Genomic DNA, 20061 nt, shown 5'->3' with positions numbered 1-20061 from the left:
GACAGAGTCCTCAAGACGCAAGGAAATTCAAAATATGGAAGTCTTCAGAAACCAATATACGTGCAGCAAACCCAGAAAGGCAAACCTCTGGGTCAACACCACACGCTACAGTCATACTGGGATGACTCTGAATTAAAATAATTGCAGGCAAGTAAGAGCAGCAGAAGATAGGTCACAGCACTAACCAACAAACTGCAAAATATCCACTAAGCAGTGGACCCAGCACAGGTTTAACCAAAAAGCCGCCAGTCCTACTCCCATATCTTGAACATGGAGAAAGCACAGAACCTCAAAAAGGCTCACCGTACCACAAAGGACCCAAAGGCGAACAATAAAGGCTTGGCAAAAGTCTGCCAACACACAGACAAGGTGCAAACAGCGGCAACTGATTTCAAACCGCAACCTTCCGCTTGCTAGGCAACAAAGTAACCCACAGGCCACTACAGTTGGCTGTCAAGTCTGAAAGACAGGGGAACAGAATAGACCCCAAACACCAGTCCCCAGAAAGAGGACGGAAAAGGATGGACTCAGCCACCCCAACGGAACTCGGGTGCCAACCCAAGGGCTCTAACAATAGGAACTCCAAGAGAACCCCTAGGAGAGGAAAAGAGAAAATGCAATAGAGCCCTCAGAGGACCCAGCACGACACTCCATGACATGGAGACATCATCTCTCCAGATGAAACAGAACCCCAGAGAGCAGATCGCTCTCCTCTAAAGTATAAAAAAACACCTGTTCCAACAACCTGCACACAGGACAGGAAATAAACCTCCAGAGAGAGGATATCCCACCCCCATAAGGAGGACAAACTACCCCCACTAAGGGGAGAGTACGGAAAAGAACAGTGCACAAGTCCATAAGACATGAAGCCATAGGCTGAGGAAACAAATCCAAATGAAATCATCCAGATGTCAGATTAACACCGAGGAACTCCCCAAAAAGGGGAGCACACCTCAGTAAAAAGGCACAGAAAATCTGGCCAAGCTGCTAACAGCTCAACTGTCTAGACCGAAGGTCATAGCCTATGTTCCCTGAAAAAACTGAATCACACCGAACCAGCCACAGGATCGTAAGTCTTTCGGACATCCAGAAGATCCACAACAAAAACTATAGCCTGAGCCCCAGATCGTTCCAGGGTACATAATTGGACTAATCCGGAGAACGGGAACAAAACTCACTCAGAATCCCAACCCAAAAGGAAGAGAAAAGCCGTCGTAGGAGTCTAACACTCCAAAAAGGAGCTAAAGTACGACAGAGTCGCACGAAGAGCCTAGAGCCCAAAAAGGCATTAAAGCAACACCCAGAGAAAACATCAAGGACAAAGTCACCCGAATAGTGAGTAAAACAATGGCTAGTCTCCATAATCTCCTCAGGAGTACCAGAGGACTGTACCCAAGGAAAAAGAATGCAGAGCATCCTAAACCCCGGTGGAAAAACCCCCCTAAGCGAAGCTTGGAGAAGGAGACAACACGGCTTATTGTCCCTGATAGGGAAAGACTAAATTCCCGAAGTAGTTAAAAGCCACAAGGCCCTCCCATAAGGCGATCAAGACCGCTAAGGAGCAACGGACAAAGTCCCGAAGTCTCATCCGAAGAAGAGAACCTCAAAAGGAAAAAATCCAAAAAGGACAATTCCAAAAGCCGCCGAAGGCAAGACCGCCAGAAACGGCGGCAAGGGGGTCCTAAATCCTCCCAACCTCCAACCCACGCGGGGAAGGAAACACTCCACATCACAATGTAAAGTCGGAATCAATGAGAGAGTCGCAGCAGAACTCCACTGAGTCACAGCCGACCAGCTTGAGAGGCCAATGAGGACTAAATCAATCCCTCATGCCTCACTGACCCTCAGGTCCACACAGATGCTTACCTGAAACTTGTAAAGAAAACAAGAATAACAATAATATGTGAGGCACTCGGCGCCCAATCGGACCAGCCAGGCAGAACAGGCGCCACGTGCCTGAATTAGGCCTTGACAGAAGGATCTGAAACCAAGGGGCATCACTGTCAAGGCCGCATAGAATCCCCCCTAGAGAGGGAGAAACAGCAGACACATAGGACTAAACACGTCCATAACAAACTTCCTTAGAAGTAACAGTGCGATCAAACATCTTGAGTATCGATTCCAGACAAACTTCCCGAAGGAAATATAAACCCAACATAAGCGTTAAAGGGACATTAAACACCTGCTAAAAAATCATAAATCTAACTCCTTCTGATCAAACAAATGTAAGTAAGCATTGATTTCTATGAAATCTTGCCAGCTTACCCCAAATTGTTAAAAAAAAGTGTATACAATTACAATGTTGTACCTGTGCCTGATGTTTCTATGCATGCTGCCATTTTGTAACTTACATGAGCACAGCAGTCATGTGACACGCAAAGCACATTGACTGTGATACACGCAGAGTGTGTGCTGCAGCGTTTGTAGAGGCATTTTTATTTGTAAATGAATAGTATTTTTAACATCATAATATAATGTTATTGTAAAAAACAAATTACATTTTATAATGTTCCCTAAACAAATCTGATGAAGTCAGTGCACGGCTCCAGGCACCATACTTGAAAATAGCAAGTTACTGGGAGAGAGGGAGAGGGGAGATAACAGTCCTAGGAACAATGGATAAAGCTTTGCATAGTAAAATACAAGCTCCGTGGTGTGGTTATATATAATAGTTCCTGACCCTGCAGTACATAACACAGCACCGGGATTTTTTTTCTCTTTCAGCCCTAATGTTAAAACCCTCCTGGGACTTGAAGCGCGACTCCTACTGACATAGACAGTAGTTTGAAGATTACCAGATGCTCACTGGCTGTGACAGGCTGCAGTTGTGGAGTTTGCACACACTCCCTGGCAGTGACGAGCAGGGCTGTCTATGTCAAGCCGACAGTAGGAGTCGCGCTTCAAGTCCCAGGAGGGTTTTAACATTACAGCTGAAAGAGAAAGTTACTCCAGGTGCTGTGTTATGTACTGCAGGGTCAGGAGCCATTATATATAACCATCACACCACGTAGCTTTTATTTTACTATGCAAAGCTTTATCCACTGTTCCCAGGACTCTTCTCTCCCCTTTCTCCCAGTAACTTGCTATTTTCAAGTATGGTGCCTGGAGCCGTGCACTGACTTCATCAGATTTGTTTAGGGAACATTATAAAATCTAATTTGTTTTTTACAATAACATTATATTATGATGTTAAAAATACTATTCATTTACAAATAGAAAATGTCTTTACAAATGCTGCAGCACACATATCACACTGAGCGAGATTCCTCTAAGCAGCATGTGCTGCCTGTTGGTGTACCTGTCCTGTGTGCAACGCACGTAACAATATGGCAGCCTACATAAGAATATCAAGCACAGGTACAGCACTGTAATTGAAAACAGTTTTTTTAAAACAATTGTGGTCAGCTTCCAAGATGGCATAGACATCTGTGATTACTTGAGTTTCATTAATCAGAAAGAGTTAGATTTAAGGAATTTAGCTTTCAGGTGTTTAGTGTCCCTTTAAATCGAAATAAAATAAAAGATACGGCAACCCGCAGGTTTATCGCCTAAGCAGAACAGACGCACCCGCAGGAACGGCCCAACAGGGACCCTGTTCTACCAAGCTCAAACTGGAAAGAGTACTCAATAACAAGACTATAAGAAGATTACTTCATCCCCTTATGTCTAATTCTGCAAGCTATTCGAAGAAGCAGACTGAGAAGTCTCAGATCCATTAAGGATGGGATCTTCCGACAAGGCTAAAGCGCGCCTCAAAAGAACACTGGAAGTTGCATATGCGCCAGTGCCAAAGTTATGGACAAGCGACATTGTGCCGAAACCCCTGGGGGGAAGAAGCTACCTTCTGGAGAAGGATAAGCAAAGTCTGGGTTACCTGCATGCATAGTAAGCGATGGTGTAAGGAAACTCGCCACTCAGAGGACAGAGGCCCCAGAGGCGGATGGCTCAGCGGCCCCTTGATTCCCCGATCCCGAGGAATTGAGCACTCTAATACGGCATTCAGAACATAACCGATAGGCTAGTATCATCTGGGCCAATACGCATTCTGCGCAAGGAGTAGAAACTGAAACAGAGACGTCCATCTCCACAATATCAGACTCCTCTAGGATATTGATTTTCAAACCAGCAAAGGATCATAAATACAAAGTCAACGCCTGAAAAGGCAAGGAAAAAATAAATAAATCGTAAAGTCTTTAAGAAATAATACACTTAAATTGTCAATACCTTCAAGTTTACAATTGGCACTGAACAGGCGTATCAATATGCTCTAACAACACAATGCTTGAGTTTTCATACTAACCAATAATGAATAAAATAAATAATAATAATGAAAAAAAAAAAGAAGGGGCGGAGCCAGCCAGCCTAGGAGATGGCGGCTTATTAACGGAGCTCCTGAGCCCTTTCTGAGTGGGAGCATTAAAGGCAGTAGCCACCCAGCTTTCTATGACACTACCTTGGCTAATCTAAGAAGAACATTCCCTGTAGCACAGCAGGATAAACATCTGGGGCTAATCCGACGGCACTACAGGATCCCCTGACCAGATTCAGCACCCACAGAGGCCCGTGCAAATATGCAATACACTTGGCCAGACTGACCCACAAGCCACTCACGGACAGGAGGGGATATGTTTCAGTGAGCGCACGGACTGGCGAGCATCCATCTACCTACCGCAGCAGATTTACAAGCAACAGAGAGGTCGCGGTGAGTTCCGGAGTGGGCCGCATGCGCACTTTTAATTAGCGCAACGGATCACCTCCTTAACTGTTGGAGTAGTGGGGGCAGCAAGCGAAAAGGAGGACTAGGAGCAATAAGAGAAGGGGAAATTAAATAAATAAAAATAAAGAGCATTAATGGGTCCCTTTTTAGAGTGGTCAGACACTCTCACAACCAAAAATACATTAAGCTTCATGTAACCCACTACAAGTAAGAACAGGGGAAGCTCAGAGACACGGTCCCTACATCTATGAAGAAGGTTATTTACCTCACAGCTCCCATGTCATAGGTGGCAATCACCTCTCTCACCTCATAAGGCAGCAACAGTTCATGCTGGGACAGCATCCTCTGTTTCCTTCTATCAGCACCCAGAGACAGTATTAAAGCACAGTTTCACTCATCTTATATTCTTCTTTTATTTTTCTATCAGAATCCTTGCTACTAAAGACCTGCTTAGGAGTGCACTTTACACAAAACTACATAAAGAGTTTGAAAGCACCCAAACCTAACAATGTCTCTAAAGAAGGGAAATAAAACCAACAAAAGCATGAAGCAGTTAAAACCTGCAGCAAACACAGTAAACAACTTTTTTAAATCTCTGGACTCCAGAATTCCTAAGCCTATTGAGGCTGAAATACCAGACCATGTCTCCTATCAAAGCTCCTCTGACTCTGATGGCGACCAAGCCTCAGAAAATATCACAATCCCCACAGCTCTCTTCAATTCAATACCCTCTAAAAAAAGACTTTTCTTCATTGATATTGCAAGTCAAACAATGTATTAGAGATGAAATATCTGACCTTAAAAAGGACATTTCTGAAATAGGCCACAGAGTGGAATCCCTTGAAAACACTCAAGATCTACATACAGAAGCCATTTCAGACTTGCAAAATACAATTCAATCCCAAGGCGCAACCATTATTGAACTTGAAGATAAAATAGATGACGCCGAAAATAGAAACAGACTCCATAACATCAGGCTGAGAGGAATACCAGAAACCATCCCACCTCCAGACTTGGAACAATACCTTCAAGGACTTTTCAATGCTTTAAAAAAAGAAGAGACCCCGACTAAAATTGAAATTGATAGAGCTCATAGAGCCCTGCGGCCGAAGCCACAGTCTGGCCAACCACCAAGAGATGTTATTGTAAGAATTACTAATTTTCAAGTAAAGGAAGAGCTGATGAGACTAGCGAGGGAGCAGCAACCTATACGACATGAAAATTTAGAGATACAAATGTTTGCGGATCTATCGCAAAGAACCCTAGCAAAGCGGAGAGACCTTAAACCACTTACAACTCTACTGAGAAAGATGAACATTCCATATAGATGGGGATTCCCTTTCCACCTAGTGGTTATATGGAGGGGCAAACGCTTCACTTGCATCTCCACCAAGGACATTCCATCCATCTGCAGAGACCTAGATATACCACCCCCACAAGCAGAAGAAATTGAGCACCCGCAAGAAGGTCATCCAAGACTGGATAAATCATCTCCTCTGCCACAGAGAAGGGAATGGAGGCAAGTTTCTCAGAAGAAAGCACGAAAAATGACCACTACTCCACCCCTTCGGCCAGAAGAAGAGGGATGACAGCTAATTCATCATTGAAACTCTCTAGATTCACTGGTATTGTCTTTTTATTGGAGATTATACCCACGATGGGAAGCCTTCCCTTTCTGTGATTCTCAGCCAGGTTGTAACCTGTTCTATTCCCACAACAATTGACTGTCTGGTATTTATACTCACACACTTGTCTTCAATTGTGTTGCTAGTTATATATACACAGTTGCCTTTGCAATCAGTATAGTGTTTACTGTTCATAGATCCCTACATTAGATATTTTGCTGTTTATGTTCACGAAGTATATATCATATAAAACATGAGTCCTCAAATGTTACAGATTAATAGTTATTAGCAGTTTTATTGCTCTCGCTCAGACGGGAGAATATCTCCTACAAATTTGTCTATACTCAAAATGTTTAACATGTTCTTGTTAAGAATTATGTTTTCTACTGTATGTTTCTTTTCCTTTTCTTCACCTTTTCTATTTTTTTTTAGCTTTGGTTCTCACATGTGCCCACATGACGAACATGGAATATACCGCAACATCTTAACTGCATCTAGGTCCTCAACTCCACTTCAGGTAAATGAGTAATCACACACATCAGGACCTCAGGGTCTTCACACAAAATGCCAAGGGTCTTAACTGCCCTAATAAACGGAGAATGGCCATATTAGACCTTCATAGAAGAGGAGGGCACATATTAATGCTACAAGAAACACATTTTAAAACCAATAGTGTGCCCAAATATTTCTCCTCGCACTACCCACAACACTTTCACAGCACCAACTCAAAAAAAAAAACAATGGGGTAAGCATCCTCATACACAAAAGTATGCCTTTCACCAAAACTCAAATTGTCTCAGACAAAGATGGAAGGTTTTTATGTGTAAAGGGCCTATTATATGGCAAACCAGTGTCTTTAGTAAACATATACGCCCCTAACTCACAACAAGATAAATTTGTCGCCTCCATAACAGACTCAATCATTAAAGAATCTAAAGGCTCCCTCATCATGGCGGGAGATCTCAACCTTCCATTAGACCCCACAATTGATTGTTCAAACCCTAACACAAGAGCTAAAGTCCCTAATCTTAAATCTATCTGGCAAAAATTACAGTTACTCGGGCTTCATGACTCATGGAGATACTTCCATCCCCAAAAAACAGATTTTACATTTTTCTCACACCCTAATCGTAACTACTCTAGGTTAGACTACATATTTGTGGATCACTTGATATTATCCCACACTACATCTTCCTCTATCAAACATACGTCCTGGTCGGACCACTCCCTGGTTACATGCACCATAAGATGGCCGACAGCGCCTATTAGAGCCTTCCAGTGGAGGCTAGATGATTCATTGCTACTAGACCCAGTTCAGACAAAACTATTTTCTAAACAAATAAAAAGATATTTTTCCTTAAATAATACCCCAGACGTGACTGTGTCCACCCTATGGGAGGCTCACAAAAGTACCATTAGAGGGGAGTTCATTAAGGCCAAAGCACAAACCAATAAGAAAAATAGGGAAGAGGTTAACGCCATAGCTAAAGAAATTGCTAAGCTAGATCTTGCACACAAGCTTAACCCGACAAGCAAAGACGTCTTAGAAAACTTAACAAAAAATAGGGAAAAATTAAACTCTATCTTGCGTATAAAATCGCATAAACAATTACTTCACTTGCAACAAAACTTTTACAGGGAAGGGAACAAACCAGGGAAACTATTAGCCAGAGCTTTAAAAAAACAGCAGCAGAAAACATACATTCACTCTATAAAGTCCCCACATGGAAAACACTTAGAAGACACTAAATCCATAGCTAAGGAATTCAAGGAATTTTACCAGAAATTATACAACCTTTTCCCTTGCAGAAACCCACAAATTCATCTCTGATCATGTAAACAATATTTAAATAGCATACCGATCCCACAACTAACCCCAGAACAATCCAGAATCCTAGGGTTACCCATTCAAACTACTGAAGTTCAGGAAGCAATAAAACAGCTAAAACAAGGTAAAGCACAGGGACCAGACGGCTTCACGGGCCTGTATTACAAAACATTTGCGAAACACTTAATCCCCCATTTAACATCTTTCTTCAATGCTATTCCAGAACATTTGCCATTTCCAGACAACATGTTGCAAGCCTCTATCACAGTCTTGACTAAACCAGGTAAACCCCCAAATACCTCGGCAAATTTCAGGCCAATCTCATTGCTCAACATAGATCTAAAATTATACGCCAAAATCTTAGCTATGAGACTAAACCAAATTCTGCCGACTCTGATACATCAAGATCAAGTAGGTTTTGTGCCAAACAGAGAGGCTAAGGATAATACGGTCAAGGTCCTTAATCTTTTAGAATATGTAACACAAAAAAAAATCCCAACTATATTTTTATCCACCGATGCCGAAAAGGCTTTCGACCGGCTTGATTGGTCTTATTTAGATGCCACTTTACAGTGCTTTAATTTCCCAGAATCCTTCACTCAAAAGATTTTAGCTCTATATACTACCCCCTCGTCTCAAATCAAAATAAACGCCACTCTTTCTGAACCGTTTGAAATTCGGAATGGCTCTAGACAGGGCTGCCCCCTTTCACCACTCCTTTTTATTCTCTCCCTAGAACCATTAGCCATTAAAATAAGATTAAACAAGCAAATTAAAGGAGTTGACATTAAAGAACAATCATATAAACTAGCCATATTCGCGGACGATATTCTTCTGACTCTCACTGACCCCCTTACTTCCCTACCAATAGCTATCTCAGAATTAACTCAATTTGGAACTGTGTCTAACTTCCTGGTGAATATGACAAAATCGGAATATTTACCCATTGGCCTATCACAACATTCCTTAGATGCCTTAAGGACATCATGCCCCCTCAAACAACAGACAAAATATTTAAAGTACCTCGGAATACACATAATCCCACATAAATCAGAATTGCGCAAATATAATTATGGTGGTCTTATCTCAGAATTCCAAACCCTCACGAACACCTGGCTCCCAAAAAACATATCATGGTTAGGCAGAATCCAGGCCACAAAAATGACTCTATTACCAAAAGCAGTATACATCCTACAAACAGTCCCAATAGCTGGAATTCAAAAAGATATAGCTATACTACAAAAAATAATTAATGACTACATCTGGAGACGCAGGCCCCCACGAATTAATAAACACACATTGTTTAAACTACCTAACGAGGGAGGGTTAGGTGTTCCACACCTGCTCTCCTACAAATTGGCAATCTCTCTACAGAGGATCTCCGATTGGTGCAGAGTTGAAGGCCCTAACTCTAGAAGGTGAATACAAATTGAGAATGCCGTGGCTTCACCCCATGAACTAAGCACTATAAGCTGGAACCCAACATTCTTTAACAAACATTTAATATCATCCTCCTCCATCACCAATGAAACATGGTCAGACTGGAGGAAATTGTGTATTCCACGAAATAGAATTACCTCTAGATACTCCCCACTTACCACCTTATTAAATAATTCAGAATTTCCACCAGGCCTGCATCAGGAACACTGCCGCCAACTAGACCTTATGCAACACCTTCCCATACACCTACTGACAGATACCACAGGCAAGGTTAAATCTAAGCAACAACTTGAAACACTGGAGCATTCTTTCTTGTCCTCTTGGTTTGAATTTCACCAATTACGACACTACATAACATCACATAAGTACAAAAAAGACCTAACACGTCCCCTCTCTGCGTTCGAACAACTTTGCATTCCAAAAAAAGAGACAACTCGGGTGATATCTAAACTATATAAAATCATTTTATCCAATACCTTCCCACATCTTCCATCATACATCAAACAATGGTATAGGGAGCTTAACACAAACACAGCCTCCAAAACCTGGTGTCGAAGATTTGCAAATTTAGCTCATTCAGGCCATTCAGCTCACGCAAAAGCAACGAACATTAAAATGTTTATGAGATGGTATATGACACCAGCTAGAATTAAATATATTTACAAAAAATCTTCGGGCTTATGTTGGAGAAGCTGTTTACAAGAGGGCCATATTTCACACTTATGGTGGGAATGCAGCGACTTTAAAAAATACTGGACGGAAGTCTTTGAAGACATCAATACAGTTCTAGGCACACACATACAACCCAACCCAGAAATAATAATGCTCAACAACACACCTGCAATCACATGTAAAATAAGAAAGAATCTATTCCAAATCATGCTCAACTCAGCTAACCAGTTAATTCCGAAATTGTGGAAATCAACCAGAACTCCAACCATACTAGAATGGAAAAACTTGGTTAATAAAAACATGATAATGGAAAGATTTTATTATTTCAAGTTAGGCCAACTGACACTATTCCATGATATGCAGTTCCTTTGGGAATCCTTCACGTATGATAGTAACCTGCGGGCCGCAAAGGATCAGACCTCCAACCCACAAATAGATGCTTGCACAAATATTCTCCTTTTCTCTTTTATAACACATCATAGATATAGCAAATAATCAGAGCACAGATATGTGAGAACCCCTATTCTCTTCTACTTTCTTTCTTCTCTCTCCTACTTCTTCTTCTTTTTATATTTTATTTGCTCTTTATAGTTTAATTTGTCAGTTACCTGTTTACAATTTGTTGTAATGGGCGAAACCGCCAGTGACAAGATCTCATTAATTACATCTTGAACCATCTTCCACCTTCGGAGGATAGCTAAATCCTGTGTTGCTCAATATTGAAGAAAACTTGGGTATGATCATACATTCCTTAGAACACTATAGTGAGAACCCTGATATACCCAAGACCACAGCACTGATGTGAAGAAACCTAATGCTCAGAGCAACATGGGAAGTACCCCTGAAAACTCTAAAGCTAACTTATATTGATTGTCACTTGTTGTTTGTCCTCTTTTAACCACTTGCATGTGGTTGTTATAATTGCATTTATTATATGTAAAATGAATAAAAATAAAATATTTAAAAAAAAAAAAAAAAAGGGAGAAAAAAACACAACATCCCCCACACCCCTATATTGGTTATGCCGCAATTCTTTAAACCTGATTACCTTCTGTAATCCTAGTGCGAGTTCCATTTCACTTCCCGTGTAAAACTATCAATGTGTTGCTGCCAAATAACCAACATAACATAGCATCCCTACTTAATCGTATCTTAATGGTGCCATCCAAATTTGCCTAAGAGGGTTTGGTCTACATAACGCTCAGCAGGTAACCCATATATACCAAACGTGTTTTTATACTAGATTGGACTGTCCTGATTAGAATAATGCCACTTTGCATCCTAGCACCAATATATATTTATTTCCCTTATCATACAGAGAGGGGTAAGCTAAGTATACGATCCACCATTATAACAGTCCTATGTCTATGAAACCATCCAACTACTGATTTAAGTAAGTCATTGTGTTTTAAGCTAACTTGATCCGTCTATAACTCTAGGTAAACCCCAAATCATAACGTCTTTATCCATCTGTCTCACTATATGGGGGGGGGGAAAAAGCCCCACCACACACCCCAAACCCCCCCCCCCCCCCTGCTCACCCAGCTCACATCCTATCTTAACCCTGCCCATTGTGATGGAAGAAATCCCTCTACTATCGCTATATCAAAAAACATTGATTTGCGTAGGGGGTAAATAATCTGTAATTGCATTGTGAGGGGGCCTGACTTTATTAAACTTTAACCATTTTTTAAAAAAGCTTCTAAATTGTTTTTCGCTACTTGACTCCTATTGATGTTGCTCTATTGTAATTTGTGCATAAATTTTTTGCACAAATTCTGCAATACTAGGTGGTTTAACTGCCTTCCAGTGCTGCAATATTCGGTTCCTGGCCACCAATATAGTGGTATTGATAAAATTTTGATCCTTTTTTTTTTTTCTTGGGATAATGGATTATACAAAAAAATGATAATTTTTTGGAGAAAAAACAACCTTTTGGTGTATAAATTTGTTTGGCCAAAAATTAACTCTGTTCCAGAATCTACTAATCTTCGGACAAAACCAGAAAAAATGCAGAATATCTGAATTCGGGTATTTGCAATGAAAGCAGTTACCTAAACATTTTATGTCCCATTTAGCTAGAATTGCCGGGGAAATATAAGAAAACAGAATTTATGCTTACCTGATAAATTACTTTCTCTTACGGTGTATCCAGTCCACGGATTCATCCTTACTTGTGGGATATTCTCATTCCCTACAGGAAGTGGCAAAGAGAGCACACAGCAGAGCTGTCCATATAGCTCCCCCTCAGGCTCCGCCCCCCCCAGTCATTCGACCGACGGTTAGGAGAAAAAGGAGAAACCATAGGGTGCAGTGGTGAATGTAGTTTTACAAAAATAAATTTGAACCTGACTTAATTGCCAGGGCGGGCCATGGACTGGATACACCGTAAGAGAAAATAATTTATCAGGTAAGCATAAATTCTGTTTTCTCTTACATGGTGTATCCAGTCCACGGATTCATCCTTACTTGTGGGATACCAATACCAAAGCTTTAGGACATGGATGAAGGAAGGGAACAAGTCAGGTAACCTAAACGGAAGGCACCACTGCTTGCAAAACCTTTCTCCCAAAAATAGCCTCCGAAGAAGCAAAAGTATCGAATTTGTAAAATTTGGCAAAAGTATGCAGTGAAGACCAAGTCGCAGCCTTACAAATCTGTTCAACAGAAGCCTCATTCTTGAAAGCCCATGTGGAAGCCACAGCTCTGGTGGAATGAGCGATAATTCGTTCAGGAGGCTGCTGTCCAGCAGTCTCATATGCCAATCGGATGATGCTTTTCAGCCAGAAGGAAAGAGAGGTAGTAGTCACTTTTTGACCTCTCCTCTTACCAGAATAGACAACAAACAAGGCTGATGTTTGTCTGAAATCTTTAGTTGCTTTTAAATAGAATTTTAAAGCACGAACCACATCAAGATTGTGTAACAGTCGTTCCTTCTTAGAAACTGGATTAGGGCACAGAGAAGGAACAATGATTTCCTGGTTAATATTCTTATTAGAAACCACTTTTGGAAGGAAACCAGGTTTGGTACGCAAAACAACCATATCTGCATGGAACACCAGATAGGGTGAATTACACTGCAAAGCAGACAATTCTGAAACTCTTCGAGCAGAAGAAATAGCTACCAAAAACAAAACTTTCCAAGATAATAACTTAATATCTATGGAATGTAGAGGTTCAAACGGAACCCCTTGAAGAACTGAAAGAACTAAATTTAGACTCCATGGAGGAGCCACAGGTTTATAGACAGGCTTGATTCTAACTAGAGCCTGTGCAAACGCCTGAACGTCTGGTACTGCTGCCACACGCTTGTGTAACAGGATAGACAGAGCAGATATCTGTCCCTTTAAGGAACTAGCTGACAATCCCTTCTCCAATCCTTCTTGGAGAAAAGACAATATCCTTGGAATCCTAATCTTACTCCACGAGTAACCCTTGGATTCACACCAACAAAGATATTTCCTCCATATCTTATGGTAAATTTTCCTGGTGACAGGCTTTCTAGCCTGGATCAGAGTATCTATGACTGATTCAGAGAACCCACTCTTAGATAGAATTAAGCGTTCAATCTCCAAGCAGTCAGTTGCAGAGAAACTAGATTTGGATGCTTGAATGGACCCTGTATTAGAAGATCCTGCCTCGATGGCAGCTTCCATGGTGGAACCGATGACATGTCCACTAGGTCTGCATACCAAGTCCTGCGTGGCCACGCAGGCGCTATCAGAATTACCGAAGCCTTCTCCTGTTTGATTCTGGCTACTAGCCGAGGGAGAAGAGGAAACGGTGGAAAGACATAAGCTAGACTGAAGGACCAAGGCGCTACTAGAGCATCTATCAATGCCGCCTTGGTGTCCCTGGACCTGGATCCGTAAAGGGGAAGTTTGGTGTTCTGACGGGATGCCATCAGATCCAATTCTGGAATGCCCCATAGCTGGGTCAGCTGAGCAAAAACCTCCGGGTGGAGTTCCCACTCCCCCGGGTGAAAAGTCTGACGACTCAGAAAACCCGCCTCCCAGTTGTCTACTCCTGGGATGTGAATTGCAGATAGGTGGCAGGAGTGATCCTCCGCCCATTTGATGATCTTGGTTACTTCCTTCATCGCTAGGGAACTCTTTGTTCCTCCCTGATGATTGATGTACGCTACAGTCGTGATGTTGTCCGACTGAAATCTGATGAATTTGGCCTCCACTAGTTGAGGCCATGCCTGGAGCGTGTTGAATATCGCTCTCAGTTCCAAAATGTTTATCGGGAGAAGAGATTCTTCCCGAGACCATAGGCCCTGAGCTTTCAGGGAGTCCCAGACCGCACCCCAGCCTAACAGACTGGCATCGGTCGTGACAATGATCCACTCCGGTCTGCGGAAGCACATTCCCTGAGACAGGTGATCCTGAGACAACCACCAGAGAAGAGAATCTCTGGTTTTCTGGTCCATTTGTATTTGAGGAGACAAATCTGCATAATCCCCATTCCACTGTTTGAGCATGCACAGTTGCAGTGGTCTGAGATGAATTCGGGCAAAAGGGACAAAGTCCATTGCCGCAACCATTAATCCGATTACCTCCATGCACTGAGCTACAGAAGGCCGAGGAATGGAATGAAGAACTCGGCAAGAAGTTAAAAGCTTTGACTTCCTGACCTCTGTCAGAAATATTTTCATTTCTACCGAGTCTATTAGTGTTCCCAGGAAGGGAACCCTTGTGAGCGGGGACAGAGAACTTTTTTCTACGTTCACCTTCCACCCGTGAGACCTTAGAAAGGCCAGAAGAATGTCCGTATGAGCCTTGGCTCTGTGAAAAGACGATGCCTGTATTAAGATGTCGTCCAGATAAGGTGCTACTGCAATGCCCCGCGGTCTTAGTACCACTAGAAGGGACCCTAGCACCTTTGTGAAAATTCTGGGAGCGGTGGCCAACCCGAAAGGAAGGGCCATGAACTGGTAATGCGTGTCCAGAAAGGCGAACCTTAGGAACTGATGATGATCTTTGTGGATAGGAATATGTAGGTACGCATCCTTTAGATCCACGGTAGTCATATATTGACCTTCCTGGATCATCGGTAAGATTGTCCGAATGGTTTCCATTTTGAATGATGGAACTCTGAGGAATTTGTTTAGCATTTTTAGATCCAGGATTGGCCTGAAAGTTCCTTCTTTTTGGGAACTACAAACAGGTTTGAGTAAAAGCCCAGTCCTTGTTCTGCAATTGGAACTGGGTGTATCACTCCCATCTTTAGAAGATCTTCTACACAGCATAAGAACGCCTGTTTCTTTGTCTGGTCTGAAGACAAACGAGAAATGTGGAACCTTCCCCTTGGAGGAGAGTCCTTGAATTCTAGAAGATACCCCTGAGCAACAATTTCTAATACCCAGGGATCTGGAACATCTATTGCCCAAGCCTGAGCAAAGAGAGAAAGTATGCCCCCTACTAGATCCGGTCCCGGATCGGGGGCTACCCCTTCATGCTGTCTTGGTAGCAGCCGCAGGCTTCTTGGCCTGTTTACCCTTGTTCCAGCCCTGCAAAGGCTTCCAGGTTGCTTTGGGCTGGGAAGCGTTACCCTCTTGCTTTGCGGTTGCAGAGGTTGAAGCAGGTCCGCTCCTGAAGTTGCGAAAGGAGCGAAAATTAGCCTTGTTTTTGGCCTTAAACGGTCTATCTTGTGGAAGGGCATGGCCCTTTCCCCCAGTGATATCCGAAATAATTTCTTTCAACTCGGGGCCGAATAGGGTCTATCCCTTGAAAGGAATATTTAGTAATTTTGTTTTGGACGACACATCAGCCGACCACGATTTGAGCCAAAGCGCTCTACGCGCCATAATGGCAAAACCAGAATTTTTCGCCGCTAACTTAGCTAATTGTAAAGCGGCATCTGTGATAAAAGAATTAGCCAGCTTTAGAGCATGAATTCTATCCATGACTTCGTCATATGAAGTCTCCCTCTGGAGTAACTCCTCCAGCGCCTCAAACCAAAAAGCCGCTGCAGTAGTTACAGGAATAATGCAGGCAATCGGTTGAAGAAGGAAACCTTGTTGAACAAATATTTTCTTTAGTAAACCTTCTAATTTTTTATCCATAGGATCTTTGAAAGCACAACTGTCTTCTATTGGTATGGTTGTGTGCTTGGCTAGTGTTGAAACTGCTCCCTCTACCTTAGGGACTGTCTGCCACGCGTCCCGCCTGGGGTCAGTTATGGGGAACATTTTCTTAAAGATAGGGGGGGAACAAAAGGCACACCTGGTCTCTCCCACTCCCTAGTCACAATATCCACCACCCTCTTCGGGATCGGAAACGCATCAGTGTATACAGGGACTTCTAGAAACTTGTCCATTTTACACAATTTTTATGGGACCACCATGGGGTCACAATCATCCAGCGTAGCTAAAACCTCCTTAAGCAGTACGCGGAGGTGTTCCAGCTTAAATTTAAACGCTAAGGAATCTGATTCTGCCCGCTGAGAAACCTTTCCTGTGTCAGAAATTTCTCACTCGGACAGTACATCCCTCACTGCCACTTCAGAGTGTTGTGAGGGTACAACAGATAAATCATCCAAAACTTCTGATTGCTCATCCTCTGTTCTTAAAACTGAGCTATCACGCTTTTTAGGAAAAACTGGCAGTTTGGATAGAAATGCCGCAAGGGAATTATCCATGACTGCTGCTAATTGTTGTAATGTAATTGGGGCCAATGCGCTAGAGGTACTAGGCATCGCTTGCGCGGGCGTAACTGGTGTCGACACATGGGGAGAGGAAGGAGGACTATCCTTGTTACCTTCTGTTAAAGAATCATCTTGGGCTACATTTTTAAGTGTCACTGCATGGTCTTTAAAATGTTTAGATACCTTAGCACACTTTAAACACAAATGTAAGGGTGGTACCGCCATGGCTATTAAACACATAGAACAAGGTCTATCTGTAGGCTCAGACATGTTAAACAGACTTAGACAGCACTCAAATACAGTAAAATACAATTTTTAAAAAAACGGTACTGTGCCTTTAAATAATAAAAAGCGCACACTATTTTACTAAATCTCCAAAAATCATCCAATCTTTATGAATTTTTCACCATATGATCCTAATGCTTTGAAAAGATTGCACAGTAAATTTCAAGTCAATTAACCCCTTACTGCCCAAACCGGAGCAAATTAAATCTGGCAACCGGTTAGCAAACTACATCACCATGCCACAGCCACTGCTGTGGCCCTACCTTCCTTGGGGATTAGTTTTGATTGAAAATAAGCCTCTCTGAAGTCCTCAAGTAATCTCTGGACTCTTCACATGGAGCTGCATGAAGCTGTCTGTAAAATCAACTGCGCAACTGAGGCACGAATTTCAGGCCCCTTCCCTCTTCACTCTGGAGTTGTGGGGCCTTCCCAAGCCAAAATAGGTGTCTAAATATATGCCAATGCGGAATAAACCCCAAAAAAGTGTTTCAAATGTAATATAAACTTGTATAAATATCAGATTTTTGTAAAAAAATAATCGATTGCCCCTTAACAGTGTCCACCAGTGATTTGAGCCCTTTCAAATAAGCCTTCCTTCTATACTAAGTCTCAGAATATGGCTTACCTTTCCCACATGGGGATTCTTGTCAGTCTTCTAGCATTACTAAGTCTTGACTAGAAAAAATGACTGAAACATACCTTAAAGCAGTTAAGCCTGCAAACTGTTCCCCCCAACTGAAGTTTTCTGGTACTCAACAGTCCTGTGTGGGAACAGCAATGGATTTTAGTTACAACATGCTAAAATCATTTTCCTCTCAGCAGAAATCTTCATCACTTTCTGCCACAGAGTAAATAGTACAAACCGGCACTATTTTAAAATAACAAACTTTTGATTGAAGAAATAAAAACTACAAATCTAACACCACATTAACTTTACCCTCCCGTGGAGATGCTACTTGTTAGAGCGGCAAAGAAAATGACTGGGGGGGCGGAGCCTGAGGGGGAGCTATATGGACAGCTCTGCTGTGTGCTCTCTTTGCCACTTCCTGTAGGGAATGAGAATATCCCACAAGTAAGGATGAATCCGTGGACTGGATACACCATGTAAGAGAAAGATTTATTAATTCACTGTGGGATTCTTTACACGTTATGTTATTACTACCTACTAATTGGATACTCGATTTTATGTCCTTTATTTCTACTTCTTGCAGCAGTCTCTGCCATTTAGGTAGAATTAATTCCAGATATTGCTGGCCCTGTTTTAACATAATCATCTTGTACCAACTGGAGTTTGAATAGTATCCACTTTTAAACATACCAATACCTGTTTCAATTATTCCTAAATCTCAGCCACTATACGAGTATTGAATCTTATGCAGAATATAGTGTCTTATTTGAAGCAGTGACATGCAGTCACAGGAGGCAGGTGAGGCAGTGCCTCCCCTGGCCAATCTATGTAATTACAGCATTTATTTAAAATTAAAAAATAAAAAAATTATTATTTTTTTTTTTCATATTTTTTTTTTTTTATAAAATAAGGTGACCCCCCCACCCCTCCACCAAAATCATGATTCTGTTTGTGTCAACACTGTGTAAATTTTATTAAAACCGACTGTACTTATTATACATCAATACATTCATATTGCGCAAGACAAGGACAGCCGGCTGTCCTTGCATTGCGCAATATGAATGCATTGACTACTGTGGAAGTGTATGGGACGCTGAGAGACTGCCACCAGAGGAGAAAAGGTGCTAATGCAGTGCTCTCCAATGCGCCCCATACGCTTCCACAGGAGGCTAGCCTCCGTCCTGGCCGCCTCTCAGTCTCACTACTAGTCTGACTCTCAGCCAATCAGATTCAGAATTCAGAACTCGTCTGAATCTGACTGGGGCTGGCTGTCTCTGAGTGCCGGGCGGGAATGAAATAGATCCTTCCGCGTGCGGTCACGTGTCTCAGAGCAGCTCAACGCAGACTAGAGTCAGAGTCAGACGTGGTACTGAACGACCGTTATTAACAGTCAGTCAGCATTGCAACCGGAGCGTAGAAGACTACTTCAACTTGTTGTTGTTATCTATATTTGGCGACGGCGCATCTTTTTAGGTAGGTGTCAGTGGCGGAGTTGACTCACTGTTCTGTTGTTGTGTGTTCGAATCGACTTCGATGTGAATTGATATTGTGATTGATTTAGGTAGGTGTCAGTGGCGGTGGCGGGCCTCAGCCTTTTATAGTGACTGAGCCTGCTGGGGCCCTGGGCCAATCTTTTATTTTAGGCGGCAGTGCGGCACTAAGTTGAAGTTAGATAACGTGAGTTGAAGTTGAACTTACTTGATATAAATTTATTACAACGAACTTGCAGCCTCGCTGCCAAAATAGTCAAGTCACTTCCCTTGACTATACAGGCAGCGAGGCTGCAAGTTCATTGTAATAAATGTATATCAAGTTGACAAGTTCAACTCAAGTTATCTAACTTCAACTTAGTGCCGCCTAAAAGAAAAGAAAAGATGGCCCAGGGCCCCAGCAGGCTCAGTCACACGACAAGGAAGTTGGTTTCTTATTCAAGCTGTTTCTTATTCGTGAAATTCTGTTTCTTATTCATGGAAGTTGGTTTCTTATTCAATTTTTTTTAAAATAAAAAAATAGGTTTTATTAAAATAATAATATGATTCATATAATGTAGTTACACAGAGGTGGAATCTCTTTATATAACAGATATAAAAACTTGAAAAAAGGGCATACGTTGGCACCACTACAAATATTACTATTTTGAATAAATAACATATATTTTCAAAGGGTTAATAACCATTGGGCCACTGATTTCACTATGAATATATACAGGGTAGATCCC

Source organism: Bombina bombina, chromosome 4, assembly GCF_027579735.1.
Source record: "Bombina bombina isolate aBomBom1 chromosome 4, aBomBom1.pri, whole genome shotgun sequence".
Taxonomy (NCBI): Eukaryota; Metazoa; Chordata; class Amphibia; order Anura; family Bombinatoridae; genus Bombina; species Bombina bombina.
The sequence above is the reverse complement of the archived record's forward strand: the minus strand, read 5'-3'. Positions refer to the sequence as shown.